Genomic DNA, 12,937 nt, shown 5'->3' with positions numbered 1-12,937 from the left:
TATATAGTTTTTAAGACAGAAAAATTCTTTAAAGCAATGATTTAATATATACAATTTGTATATTTTAAGAATATATTTATAAAAAAAATGAAAATTTATTAAGTTTTAATATAAAATATATCAATATGTTTTAGACTACTTTTAGGACCACTTTTTTAGTCTTTATAAAAATTGAATTGAAATTATTTTAAGCAATGAAATTAATTCCTTCCATGCCTCATAAATCTACTTTTAAAACATGAGTGCGGATATGTTTGTAACTATATATACTTTTTTTTTTAAGAATTTAAAAACTATATTTCACACATAAGCTTAGCTTAGCTTTCGAAGAGGATCACAATTATATAGCCAATTTATCTACATCTTATACATATTATGTAGGGTAAAACTTGTATTTGAATTATATTTTCTTAAAGAATTTAAAATAATTCAAATTTTGCACATAAGGAATAAGGCTTTTAAAATATTATCAAATTAAATAAATACATCTATTTATTTATTAACAATATTCTTTAAAATAACGATTGTATCCTAATCTTGAACTATTTTTATGCTATTATTTTTTTATTTTGTGTATCTTTATTGTAAATTTAATTTTTTAAAACGATTTAACCTAAACGCTTTTTAAGCAATTTGGCTTGTAATAAATCTTTCTCTATTTAAGATCTTCAATTATTATTATTATTAAGTATATATTTCTTTTGGTTCACTTTCATTTGATACCCTTTCTTTTGTGCTGGCTTTACGTACCTTTCTAAAAGCTCTTGTTTGGCGTTCGAGGCTTTCGTTTTTGCATAAATTTCGCACACATTATTTATTTATTTATTTTATTTTATTTGTGTCGCTTTTGTGCGAAAATATTTAAACAGTTTGCGTTTTGTTTGCACTTTAAGGGTTTTTTTTAATATTGCAGTATTATTATGATTATTTTTCTTTGTTACCGAATAAACTGTGTTAACACTTAACGGTTATTAAGATTAACATAATTATGGTATTAGCCATTTGTGTGTTTTCGTGGAGAGAGGGAGAGATTTCACTTTCTTCAAAGGCAATCATCAAGAGTTAATTTCAAGTGTTTTAAACAATTTGCATCAACAATAAATGAATGCAATTAATTGTTACGCTCGAATGCACAGCAAAGCTAAACGGAAATGGATATGAATATGGATATGAACTCGAAATGCCGAAAAACGAAGATACAACAACAAGCAATAAGCAGTGAGCAACAAAGTAATGTTGTTAAATTTGCAATTAGCTTTAAACTCGATTTCGATATTTGCGTTGCATTACATTTAATTAGACGGCCAGCGGTGATGAAACGTGAATGAACGTGAATGAACTTGGCGGAGAGTGCAGAGCGGCAATAACAAAGCGCAAAAGCTAAAGCAAAAAAAACACAAGTCGAAACACTAACAACAAAGCACAGTTACAGTTACTCAGCTTATAAACATGCAAAAAGAACAAACTTCACGGTCAGCCTGCAAGTGAACGAGCAATCGAATGAGCTGCACGCACACACAGAAATACACATATACGATCGCACTTTACGGTGTGGGAGAGCGTGAGAGTCAAAGTCAAGTTTACACCTACGTGATATGCCGCCTATTGAGTGTGCCCGCTTAACGTTGTGCACGCGACGAGCGCCAAAAGTAAACTGACTGCGCCGGCCGATACGATACGTCTGCGCAGCCGACTCGCCGACTTCGCACGCAACTTGTTTGACAACCAGCTGAGCGCAGACGAATCGGCTGAGCAGAGAGAGCGACAGAGAGAGAGAGCGATCGGAGCAGCGCGGCGCTTGCAATTCTTTCTTGTGTGTGTTTGTGTATGTCTGTGGTCTTGGCGTCTCGTCGCGTGGTCTGTTTGATCATTATCTGCAAGCTACGCTCAACTTCATTATGAGTAGCAGCAGCAGCAGCATGTGCGCTCTCCGACTCCAGCTTAAACTTCCCATACGTGTGTTAAAGTGTGTGCGAATGTGTGCGTGTGATCGCATTACAACGAGCTGATGACAAATTTGTGATAAGCATTGGAAAATCTCTTACTGGGCATTAAATTAATTTGCCCAATGAAAATGCCGCACGCCGATTGATATCGAATTGAACTTTGTACCCGCTTGCAGTGTGCCTTAATTGGCCTCCAGGCGGCGCTTCAAAGTGTTATTTATGAGAATTTTTAGTACTTCTCGCTGAGGGCGGGGGCAAATATTCTTTATTTGTTCCACAATATTTACATATATTCGATTTCCCTTTGCTCATAGCTAAATGAATTTACGACTGTGTTATATATACTATATATTATAATATCGCATTGGGCGCTGGGCCTGATGTAACACATGGTTCAATTACTTTGTTTGCTATTTCCTTGGAATTTCATGGCAATTATCGTAAATAATACTAGATGAGTGTTGACATTTGAGACAAAAGGAAGCTAGGAATTTCTTTGAATACAATAGCCAATTCCAACTGCGAATTAGGTCTAAAAGCAAATCGAAATTAGTGCGGTTTTCACCATTAAAACCAAGATATTGCTTAATTTGGAGTGCCAAAAAACGAAATAAGAAGATAAAGAGTAATGCGATGTGTGCTCTGGGCAGCTGCGGAAAGGGTATACGAGCGAGCTACAATGCTTTCGGCCACGCTCTACGCTTTGGGCTTAGTAATTTTTAATTTGGTGATTAATCGATAAGCGACAGCCTCATCGACTCGACACCAGGCCAATGTACGAGCCATACAAAGAAACTATATATATATGTGTATGTGTGTGTGTGTGTGTAAGCGAAATGAAACGCATGCGATTAGAATTTGTAATAAGCTCGCGAGTCTGCCATCTCTGGAGAGCTCAAAGCTTAAAAGCGAGCTGATAGAGATCTCTCTCCCTCTCTCTTTGTAGGCTTCCCAGCTGGAAATTTGTATCTTTGGGAATTGGGAAATTTTCCACCCGCAACAAAAAATTTGTTATTTGATTTTTTTTCTATCCGAAATTGAAAGTGCATTAGGATGAGTACACAAAATTTGTTAAGTTTTTACTCTGTTAGCTTTCACTTTGGTTGGCTTTTTGTCTAGAATGTTGAAGATATTTGAATAGCAATGAAGCGTGTTGCATAATCTCCCAAGAGTCTTCGAGAGATTCACGACCTTTGGCCAATTATCAGGCAACTTTCTTTGCTTCTACTTTTGTCTACAACTTTCACACAGAACCCAGAAAACAGAAGAAGAAAAAACACTTTCCCAAAAACATATTTTCATGCTCTCGTCTTCCTCTACTTCTTGTGCTTCTTCTTCGCATTGCCGTTTATCAAAAGCTGGGGGCGACTTCTCGCTGAGTTATGTTTTTCATTTGATTTTCTGATTGACAGATCTGCCCCTCGCACAGCAACCGTAATGGATACCAAATGTGAGTTTTGGCTTAGTTTCGGTTCGGCTCCAATCGCCTCTCGCTCTAATCAACATATGTAAATAAATTTATGCAAAGCAAATGCAAAGCAGCTGCCTATTAAAATGTGTCAGCGCGCTTAGTGCGAAAAGTATTTTCTCTCTGTAGACCTTGTTCCACTTGAGGCGCACATCAATCCCATTCCCATTTCATTCCCATTCCATTCCATACCATTCCAATCAGCAGTTATCTTGACATGTTGTGCGTCACTTGGCAAAACAAATCAATCAAAGGCAGCTGCAGGAGCTCTGCAAAATTGCATAGCAAAACATATGCCAATATCAAGAGGTCGCACATATATATATATATATATATATATATGGTGTCTATGTGTGTATCTGTAGAACATGCCCCACACGTTGTTTCAATTGCGGCAGAAGCTGCGGCGCCAAATGCAAATTGCGTTCATGTTTTTTGCTTTACGGCTTGCGGCAAAACTTTAAAGGCGAATTATTTGACATGTGACACTATGCGCGAAATTCTAGCCTAGGGGTATGTAAGACTAGCAATAGGTCCATTTGCATATACCAGATACTCTAACTTGTCTGCAATTTTTTAGCGAATTTTTGAACTTCTTTGATTTCTCTTTGTTTTTTATATTCTTATTTTGTTATTCTTGTGCCATGTTTTTTTGCATATTCAATTTATTTTAAGCTTCTTTAGATTGTCATTAACTTTTTTTGTCATTAACATTAGAGTCTTTTTCTTGTTGAGTATAACGAAATCATATAAGTCTATCTCTATCTCTGTACAGCTCTGTCTCTTTCGCTTGATCTTTCTCTCTCTCTATCTATCCATCTATCCATCTATCTATCTATCTATCTATCTGTCTATATATCTATCTCTCTCTCTATCTCTCCTCCTATCTCTCTATTCCTAATTTCAGGACATCATATTCTTGATACACTTCTTCTGTTTCTCTTAACTTTTTAGCACAATTTCCTTTGCTCTTTCATTACATATCCTTAACTGAGTTCATTGAAGGTCTATTATATACTACCTTTGAGCAGAAAATCATGTGTCACCCTTGACATATTAAGCTATAAATAATCTCTAAATTGACTATAAATACTATGACAAAAAAACCTGCAAAAGAGCATAAAAACTTCGTTGCGATTTATTGCCGAACTTGTGGCAGTCAATCAAAGCGCATCGATTGAAAGTGTTCAATTGTGTTTTCCATTTCCTTTTCTTTTTCTTTTGCTTCTTCTCTTTTTAGGTTTTATTTACTGTCTTGATTTTCCTGGCTTGGGCAAATGACAAAGTTCAGCTCGACTGAGCGAAAAAAACTTATGATGCCACGAAAATGGTTCACAATGCTCACATTAAGTTCACAATGGAGCATGTTGCACTTGACAGTCGCATTTGTTAGGCATTGAAACAAATTTATTGTTTTTCAATTTACATAAAAAAAGGCCAAAAAGCGGCCGTAAAAGGCTAAAACTAGCCAAGCGGTCAGGCCAGCGTCGCAGCGGCTCATTAAAGACTTTTTCGCTGGGCAAATTATGAGCAGATTGCATAAATTTATTCACTGCTTTTCTTTACAAATTTATATAATTATTTAACAAATATTAGTTTTTTTTTTGGTAAAAAGTCTCAGTTCAGCTATACAAAGAAAAGAATTTTCAAAAGTTATTAAGAATAAATCTGATCTAACTTAATGAAAACATAAACATAAATAAAGCCTATAAAAAAATATTATTTTTAAAGTTTGCTATAAAAAACTGAAGTTACATAAATATAAAACTTAATGCGAATCACACGCAGAGTCTACATAAAATAAACATAAAAATAAATAACAAAAAACGCACAAATAATAATAAATAAATGCAAAAAAAAGACAACAAAACAAAAAAACAAAGTTAAGGATTCATAAATTTCAATCAGTGGGCCAACTAAAAAACATTAAAAATATATCTATATATCTATACAACTATATATATATATAGCTGCTATAAAGTGCATAAAAATTCAATTTCGCGTTGCCAAAGGGAACTTCGCATTGCATTCAACTATTGTCGAGTACAAATAATGCACAATAAACATAAATTAGCAATCGATAGTTTTGTTGTTGTTGTTTTTTGTGGATTTTTAAATGAATTAAATTGGGCTTGTTATGCGGCCAAATGACCTTTGCTAACAAAGCAAAACGCTAGAGGAGCTGCTGTCCAATTGGAGCGAACGAGACTTCCAATTGGAGTCCGTTTACATTATAAATTGGCAATTCGACATTCGTTTGACAATCGCCGAATTGGCCAAGTTCACATGGTGTCGATATCGAATTCGAATTCGATGTCGATGCCGACGTCGACGTCGATTCCTAATTCATGTATTAGAAAGTACACAGAGTTTTGAATTTGGGGCGTGGCAGCGAGTGACGATGGCGAAGACACACCTTATAGAGCGGAGCTGCCTCATAATGAGATTTCTAGCCATATCTAAAATATAGAAAAAATAGCTGAAGCACAAAAACAATTGCCCGTGTGCCAAAGGGGCGTGAAAAACTGCAGGGCTTGCAGTTTTTTTTTTGGGCTGGGTCTGTGGCTTGGGCTCTGATTCTGTTTCTGCTTCTGCTTCGTTGCTCGACTGCTTTGTGGGTGGGTTGCACTGCAATTCCCCTTCGCAGCCAACAAGTGCCGAAATTGTTGCAGTCGCCTTAGCCTTTTAATTAGCCGATGTTTTGGCTTTGTTGCTGTTGGTCGTGCGAACTTTTTTCTTTAATTAGCTTTGGTTGTTCTTTGTTTTCGTTCTGATCGAAATGAATTTTGACATTTGCAACAGACAACTAAATTGTATAATTGTTTATATATAAATATCTGATTTATTGGCATGTTGACGCAACCCGTTGACGTTGCAATTAAAAATAAACAATAATTAACGCTTGATAATGATATGAATTCAACCAAATGGCTTGAACTTTGATATACTCTTTAATTTGCGCTATAAATTTGAAATGAAACTTTAAATCATCAAAGCAAGAATTCATAATTTTGTATTATAAGCAAGAAGGTCAGCACTCTGTTCAAATCATAGGCCTACAAATCGTTCACTTGTCTAGCAATGGTATCTGCAGTCAAGAGGCTTGCAAATTTAAGCTCAAGACTAGAGAATCAAGAGAATGAAGAAGTTGCTTAGAGTACTAGACACTAGATAATTGATTATTAAACTTTATGAAGGGAGCTTCGAGCTCAATGCAGCAAGAAAAGGGAAAGGAAAATTAGAAAATAGGTGTCCAAATTGAATTGAACTTCTAACCAGGCTTAGCAAACCGAATCTTAAGTTCAGAAAATTGTGAGAAATTAAAAAGATTTAAAAAAATTGATTATAATATATATTAAATGATTAAATGAAATTTAAAATTAAGATTAAAATTAAGTTGTTTAAAATCATTTTGTTTTATATGTTTCGAGTACCGAATTGTAAAAGCAATCTAAGCTTAGGGAGTGAACTTCAAGCTAAGGCATTGGCTGTTTCAAATCAAAAAGCTGATTTTTATTTTCAGAAATATTAGCTTATATCAAATCCTAAAGCCTTTAACTTTTAATAGCTGCACTCACATACACATATATTTGTTAAAAATGATGTTTTTAATTGCTCTTAAATTTCCCCATATCAAACAACATCAAAAAAATTTCTAATTTTGTATATATAATATAAAATTGTTTTTATATGCACTTAAATATGAAATATATTAAAAATGATTTTAATAATAATTTAAAAGAAAACTCTTTAGCAATGAAAATGACTTTTCCAAAATATGAAATGAAAATCATTTCAAATTTGATTTTTCCAATTGGACATAAATCAATGTGTGTGGCGCGTGTATGTTTCATAATTTGTTATTGTTTATTGTTAAGTGAATGCAATTTATTTAAATCAAATATTTATCAGTAGGGAAAAAGCCGCAATAAAATGTGAATCAAACTGTCGCAATTAACGAGACGAGCAGAAATATTGCATTGAAATGTGAATCATATGGAATCGGAATTATTGAAAGCGCTCTTAATGCAATATTCCATTTAATTTATTCATATTCACTTCTTTTTTCGACAACAACTGCGGTTATTGTTATGAAACTAAAGACAGCTGCATTATCTGATAAAGCAGTTAATGTTCGTTGTTTTTTTTTCTCTTCTGTTTTGTTGATAATTGAGTTGCGTTGGGCTGTTCTTTTTATTGTTTATAATAATAAACCTTTTCATTCAGCGTGATTTCAATTATCTAAATTAAAAAATTCCTCGCTCTTGTTTCACTTGTTATTATGGTCGATGTGTGTGCTTGAGTTGGCGTCAATTTATTTATTTATTGTATTGCATTTTCGCTAATTTGTTACTCATTTCACGCCGGCTGATTGGTTTTTCCATTGTTACCTTGCAAGGTCGCGCTCGCAGATACTGAGAGGCACCAACACACAGGTACAACACATGCTTCAGATACAGATAGCTCCAATTGGCTGCAGATAGCATTTGGTTTTTATATTGGCGACAAATTAACTTGTAAATGTTAAATGAGCTGCTTGTCGCACTGAGAGCAAGATCGATTCTCGAGTGCTTCGATAACTCTGGCATTTAATCAGTCAAATGTTATCGATAACACGTGTCGTTTGTGTGTGTGGGAGCTGAACTTGAACTGTTATTTAGCACGAAATTTGTCATCAAAATTGTTGTTGAAACAATAAAACCTTGAGTCGGGTTAAAAGCTAATTGGAAATTTCCAACAAGTAAAGATCAATGAAAGCAGATAAAGTAGAAAATATAATAACAAAAAAACTCGTGAAATATTGGGTAATTATTTTAAATAATGACTAAATAAATTGTATATATATATGTATATAAATATATATATGATATATAAATAAAGTAAAACTAACATATTTTTGTTTATGAAAATGGTAGTACTAGCCACAAAAAGGAAAGAAAAAAATTATTTAATAATATTTTTATTGTATATTTAATTTAAAACTGTCCTCTTTGCTTTCTACTCTAAACTTAAAGTGCTCATTTTTATAATTTTCCTTTTTATTTGTTTAATATTTTGTTTATATTTTTATGAACAACAGTTCTAGTTATATAAACATATTTCTCTTGCACTTATCGTGCGCATTTCCTTTGCTAAATTCCAGAGCTATAATGAATTCTATTCAGGCAATTCATGAATCATAAACAAATTCAAATTGCAATCGCTCGACTCTCAGTAAAAAGATCGTGATTCGCGTTGACATTTCCTAAGAGGCAGCCAAAAATCAAATTTGCATTTAAATCAAAGCCGACATAACTGTTGTAGGCAAAACTCCCCCTCGATGGCAAATAAAATAGGGCAAGACGTGGCCTTAAGTTAAGCTTTTTTCTCTTGGCGCCCAAATCGAGGCTCATAAATTATATTTCTGCCTAATTTCAACGCCTAGAAGTTGTAGAGTGGGGCCAAAGGATGCGAGTGTCCCATATATATCTTATATATCATATATATATATACATACATACTTATGCCAACACGCATAAATCATGGGGGCATCGTCAGGTATGGCAAAGTCGCCTGCCAGGCACTTAGTCACAAAAGATTTTTGGCCAAACGCCGCAACGAAAGTTAACATGAAAACTACATAAATTCACTTAGATGTCAAATGGAGGGAGGTGGAGGGCTAGTAAAAGGCTACTAACTTGGCCATAAGTAGCAAAGGAAAGCGTTGGCTGCTAGCTACGTGTGGCAGCAGCTGGGCCAAAAGCTCTTCCACTCGTCAACCAAATGAAAATGTGGTAATAAAGAGCACAGCTAGCCGGCTGAAGAGATGAACAATAAAATGTCAGAAATGACTGACTAGAAGATACCTCGCATGTGTAACGTTAGATGTGTCAACTATTTTAAGACATTTTCAGTTCGTAACTATGACATATAACTGCTTATATGCGCTAAAGACCAAAGCTCAACAATTTTCAATGTATTTTTTTGTTTTTAAGGCGAACGGACTAATGTATTTAAATACAAAAATATTTCGAAATTGTGTTTACTTTACGGGAAGCCACATACTAAATTGGTTTGCTCTAACTTTAATGTGCTCAATGTTATGCCTAAGAAACTAAGTACAAATATCGATATTTATCGATATAATCCAAATGGCATGAGACAGCGGAAAAAATTCTTAGGCATCTGCTGCGTATGATATATATGAATATATATATCAAATTAGTTGTCTCTAGTCTAAGTAGTTTTCGAGATTGGTGCATTTATAAAAATGAACAGACAGACGGAAAGTGCTAGGCTCAAGCTGATCAATATTATATATACTTTACAGTTCAGGCAGCCAATGCCATGTGTGCAGGGTATCTGAAAAACATGTAGATAGAAAATTTGTAGTGGGCAGCGTTAGAGAAAATTTCACTAAGGCGCTCGCCGGTCACGATTTATCATCATTTGACAAAAAGGGAAACATCTGCCACAGAGCTGGGTGGCACACAGAGAGAGGGCTGCCTAGGATAGAGGTAAGAGAGCAGGTCGCCTGCCTGTGTAGCCTGTAGTTCAAGTTCCAGTCAAGCGGCTAAAAACATTTTCGGCTGCGGCTGTTCACTTTTTTTCGGTTTTTTTGCGGCCTCTCAAACGAGTCGAGCACAGATCGGCGGATCTCTTGTAGTGGCTGACACTTAACGTGTCATTCAAACATTTTATTGGACTTGACAATGAACTCTTGAACCGCAGCTATTTAGACAACAAAAAAACACACAGCATTAACAACACAGATCAACGTTGGCGTTTGGCATAAACAAAAAACATAACAAAATTTATAAAAAAATGTATTTTAAAACATCGAAAAAATAGTTAAAAATAAAGAAGTGGTTGTAACTTTCACATTGACAAAGGATTTGCATGAGAAAATAAATATTCAATAAAAACCAAAAATAATTGTGTTCAAAAATTCCTGTGAGAAACGAGAAATTTGCGAGGCAAAAGTTCAATGAACTCGAAGCGGAGCTGCAAATCAGTTTGTTTTTAATATATTTGAGCTTACTGAACTTAAAATATTTATTCAAGCCTTACTTACATAATATTTTTAAAACTCTTCCGGCAAAATATATTTATTTTAATTTTGAATGAATCTTGAGAGAATTTGGGCATTTTATTCTCTATTTTATTTCTTTTTTTTTAAGAATACAAAACCTTTGCTGTGGATTTAAATCATATGTGTATAAATTTATCTGTGTGTGATGGGTTCATAGATTGAATCAAAGCCGCAAATCGGCTTTGCAGCCAACTGATTTATTTTTATTTATTTTTCTTTGAATACCTTTTTTTATATTATGAATTTTAAGGATTAGCGTATCAAAAATATTTTTAGCTGGTTCACAATTTTTATAAATTTGTTAAGGAAAACAAAACAAAATTTTTGGTTTTAAATAATATAAACAAAATTTGACTAAGCCATGAAATTCAATCAAATAAGAATCCAATTAAAATTGTGACGAGATGTAAAAAAAGGAATTTTTATTTAATGCTGCTATATTATATATATTTAAAAACTACATATAAAATGAGTATGTGGAATATTTAAATAAATATATTCAATTAAAAATATGATGCAATAAAATGAAGACTAGAAACTAAACTTGAATTTAGGGCTCCGCTCGAGCAAAGCACAGCTCAAAGAATTGTTAAGAGAATCATGAATAGTTTTCCAGCCGATATAACATACTTATAATTTCATTATATATATCAATAAATATATATAAATCGAATCTCTTATTTATATGTAATCCACTTCATAGCATAAATCAATTACCAACTCGTCTTTCGGTTGCCAATCAGTAGCTGTTCTTACATCGATTTCGTACACCTACAGTCTTTGGTCTAGTTGGTCTTTGGCCATTTATCAATGTTTGTAGTTTACATTTCTATTTTAACTGTCTTTTAAATGTTATTTCATTGATTTTATTACGGATTTGGGTTTGCTGCTGTTGTTGTTGTTGCTGTTGTGTTTTCTTTTATTGGGGCCAGGCCGTAAAGATTTCTCAATACAAAAACTTGGCTCAAATAAATCTTATCAAATTAAGTCGAGACTTCACAGCAACAAGAGCTGAAAACGTGGGCGACGACTACAAGTGATAGAGGTGCACAGTAGGGGTAGCCCCTCTGAAGCTTTTTTTCTTTCATCCTCCTCTGGTCGGCTGCTTCTTGGCATTTCGTAGGGCTTGTCGAGGTTTCTTTGTGGGCTTGGTGACTTGGTTGAGTAATTGTTAACGAGTCGCTGTTGACCAAGTTAAATGTGTAGCGGCCCCAAAAAATTGGGCAAATTAATTAAGCCATTTGAAACAATTTCGCGTTTGCCACGGCAACAACAACAGCAACAAAAAAATTGCACTCGCATTAAATTGTTTAATTTAATTTGCCTGAAAATAGTTTCAAATTGTTTCTATTGCTGTTGTTGTTGTAATTGCATTGCGCATTGCGTTTAAGTGAAAAGTGCTCGGCACGTTTTTGTTTTTTCTCTCTGTCTGTCTGAGTTGGCGTTAATTTTCTATAGTCCAGTTGTGCGCTCTTACTGCTGCACTAACCTTGAGTGGGCATATTGCATTTATAGCAGAGCTTGTTAAATTATTTTTAGGCATTTTTCTATATTTTTTTAGAATTTATGTCTAATGGAAAGACTACAATTTTATTTGATTTATGTTTTGCGTGCACTACTATTTTTATGAACAGCTAAAAAAAGTTAATGAAATTATTTGAAAGATTTATCTCCTAAATTGATATAAGTTGTATCATATTATATATAATATTATTATATATATATCATATTATTATAAATTGCGCTTCAGCTTAATACGCTTTTTCATAGACTGATACACAAGTTGTTTTGAGTTTTTGGGCTTACTGAACTTCTGGAATTGCAGTTGATACTTGAAGCAGATGATTAAATCATATCAAATATCTAGCAGAGAAATTTTATAGCATTATTATTTATATAAACAATAACTAACTACTTTTGGTTTGTAGAGCATTTGCTTGTTATATTTTATGAATAGATGCTTTCTATATATATTTGCAAAGCATCTTTGTCGTCTTTTCTAGAGCAGCAATAAATTAATTAACTTTAATATTCAAGAAAAACCACCTCGTTAAATACCTTTTCTATAAAATTTGTTATAGGTATTTTCTGGAAATTAGAAACTACTAGAAAATGGAAACTAACTACAAAAAAATATTCCAAAATTATAAAAAAAAATTTACAACAATTTCTAATAAACTCGAAGAGAAGAGTTTCTGGTAGAAGCCGAATAGACTAACTATTGTGAAGCATTTCCTTAGAAATTTATAAAAATTTAATTATTTTGTTAAAAAAATACTGCTATATTTTATAAAAACTACTAAAGTTCATATACATAAATATAGACTGCAAAAGGAAAGCGCATTAGCACGTCGTCAGCTGCCCGCCTTTGTATGCCCAATTTGAATGGCAGAAGATGCTTTGTTCCATGATAGACTTCGTTTGCGAATATTTCTTGCTATCACAAATTCT

General features: G+C 33.5%; 1 protein-coding gene and 1 long non-coding RNA gene across 2 annotated transcripts in view; both read right to left on the bottom strand.

The window, feature by feature from the left end:
• Positions 1 to 12,937, bottom strand: part of LOC111603320 (serine-rich adhesin for platelets) — a 158,342-nt gene that overhangs the window by 14,995 nt on the left and 130,410 nt on the right. The window lies entirely within an intron of this gene.
• LOC111603322 lies at positions 875 to 1,660 on the bottom strand. The gene is made up of 3 exons (XR_002751676.2): positions 1,591 to 1,660; positions 1,291 to 1,440; positions 875 to 1,141 (listed from the first exon to the last, which is right to left on the bottom strand). It is a non-coding gene; the product is annotated as an uncharacterized LOC111603322 (long non-coding RNA).

This window comes from Drosophila hydei, unplaced genomic scaffold, assembly GCF_003285905.1.
Source record: "Drosophila hydei strain 15085-1641.00,03,60 unplaced genomic scaffold, DhydRS2 tig00000001-arrow-pilon, whole genome shotgun sequence".
Taxonomy (NCBI): domain Eukaryota; kingdom Metazoa; phylum Arthropoda; class Insecta; order Diptera; family Drosophilidae; genus Drosophila; species Drosophila hydei.
The sequence above is the reverse complement of the archived record's forward strand: the minus strand, read 5'-3'. Positions and strand labels throughout refer to the sequence as shown.